General features: G+C 37.8%; 1 pseudogene; it reads right to left on the bottom strand.

Moving 5' to 3' along the window:
* Window positions 1-1,791: 1,791 nt before the first annotated feature.
* Window positions 1,792-1,889, bottom strand: LOC122699070 (annotated as a pseudogene).
* Between the last annotated feature and the right edge of the window lie 507 nt (window positions 1,890-2,396).

Here is a 2,396-nt window from a genome sequence, read left to right as displayed (position 1 = left end):
CTTTCTAGATTCTGTATACATGCATTAATAAACAATATTTCCATGGGGTCACAAAGAGTAGGACACTACTGAGGGACTGAACTAAACTGAAATGATATTTGTCTTTCTGACATGGCTCTAGGCTCATCCTAGAGCCTATTATACTGAGTGAAGTGTATATGCACCACAATTTCTTTATTCATTCATCTATCAATGGACATCTGGTTGCTTCCATGTCCTAGCTACTGTAAATAGTGCTACAATGAATACTAGGTACATGTGTCTTTTTCATCAATGGTTTCCTGAGGGTATATGCCTGGTAGTGGGATTGCTGGGTCATATGACAGTTTTATTCTTACTTTTTAAAGGAATTTCCATACAGTTCTCCATAGTGGCTGTATCAGTTTGCATTCCCACCAGCCATGTGAGAGGGTTCCCGTTTCTCTACACCCTCTCTAGCATTTATTGTTTGTAAATTGTCGTTTTTGATTATGGCCATTCTGACTGGTGTGAGATGATACCTCACTGTAGTTTTGATTTGTGACCCCATGGACTACAACCTGCCAAGATCCACTGTCCATGGAATTCTCCAGGCAAGCATACTGGAATGGGTTGCCATTTTCTACTCCAGGGTATCTTCCCGACCCAGGGATCGAACCTGGTTCTCCCACATTTTGGGCTGATTCTTTACCATCTGAGCTACCAGGGAAGCTAATAATAAGCGATGTTGAGCATCTTTTCACGTGCTTATCAGTCATCTGTATGTCTTCTTTGGAGAAAAATCTATTTAGTTCTTCTGCCCACTTTTTGATTGGGTTGCTTGTTTTTCTGGTATTGAGCTGCATGAACTATTGTATATTTTGGAGATTAATCCTTTGTCAGTTGTTCCATTCGCTATTATTTTCTCCCATTCTGAGGGTTATCTTTCACCTTGCTTAAGTTTCCTTCATTGTGCAAAAGCTTTTAAGTTTAATTAGGTCTCATTTGTATATTTTTGTTTTATTTCCACTATCCTAGAAGGTGTGTCATAGAAGATCTTGCTAGTGATTTATGTCAGATAAGAGTTTTACAGTTTAGGTCTTTAATCCATTTTATTTTTGTGTATGGTGTTAGGAAGTGTTCTCATTTGATTCTTTCACACATAGCTTCACAATTTTCCCAGTACCACTTATTTGAAGAGACTGTTTTTTCTCCGTTGTATATGTTTGCCTCCTTTGTCAAAGACAAGGTGCCCGTAGGTGCTTGGATCTATCTCCGGGCTTTCTATCTTGTTCCATTGGTCTATATTTCTGTTTTTGTGCCAGTACCATGCTGTCTTGATGACTGTAGATAGCTTTGTAGTAGAGCCTGAAGGTAGGAAGGTTTATTCCTTCAGTTCCATTCTTCTTTCTTAAGATTGCTTTGGCTATTCAATGTCTTTTGTGTTTCTATATAAACTGTGAAATTATTTGTTCTAGTTCTGTGAAAAATACCATTGATAGTTTGATAGGGATTGCACTGAATCCATAGGTGGCTTTGGGTAGTGTGGTCATTTTCACAAGACTGATTCATCTAATCCAAGAACATGATATATCTTTCCATATGTTTATGTCATCTTTAATTTCTTTCTTCAGTGTTTTGTAGTTTTCTACACACAAATCTTTTGTCTCTTTAGGTAAATTTATTCCTAAGTATTTTATCCTTTTTTGTTGCAATGGTGAATGGGATTGTTTCTTTAATTTCTCTTTCTGACTTTCATTTTTAGCATATAAGAGTGCAAGGGATTTCTGTATATTAATTTTTTATCCTGCAAATGTGCTATATTAATTGATTACAAATATGGAACACTTCATGAATTTGTGTGTCATCCTTGTGCAGGGGCCTTGCTAAGTATTGTTCCAATTTTAGTATATGCACTGCAAAGCAAGCACCCCAGAGAGTCTATGTGTGAAGATTTTACTGGAGGAAATTTCTGTGGGAAAATGAAAGAGTTTAAGCTTCCACAGGCAGTCCAAGGTCCCTTAAGGAGGAGGTGAACATTCTCTCTCATCTTTTCTTTAAGCCTTGTGCAACAATGTATCTTACCTAAGAACTGGCCTTTCTTTAGGTCCAGAACTAATGATCACACAGCTTAATGTCTTACTTATGGAAATGCTTTTCTTAGGCTCTATGTTAATGAGTATAATTGTAACAAATCTTGCCTGGGAACCTGTTTCTTAAGACTTGTACCCCCATTTCACAGCAACAGTTTATCTACCCCAGAGATGTTGCCCGGAATTTGTTCTCCCAGGCTAATCTTGTGCCAAAGCTATCTCAGGGTGTGTGCCTTGGGAAAGGGTCTGGTGGAACTCTTACAACCTTGAAGTATTCTTTTTATCTATTTTCAGCAGCTAGTTGAAAAGTATATAAGGCCCTGCTTAAACTAGTGAGGTGGGTAC

The sequence above is a fragment of the Cervus elaphus genome, chromosome 8, assembly GCF_910594005.1.
Source record: "Cervus elaphus chromosome 8, mCerEla1.1, whole genome shotgun sequence".
In the NCBI taxonomy this organism is placed as follows: Eukaryota; Metazoa; Chordata; class Mammalia; order Artiodactyla; family Cervidae; genus Cervus; species Cervus elaphus.
The sequence above is the reverse complement of the archived record's forward strand: the minus strand, read 5'-3'. Positions and strand labels throughout refer to the sequence as shown.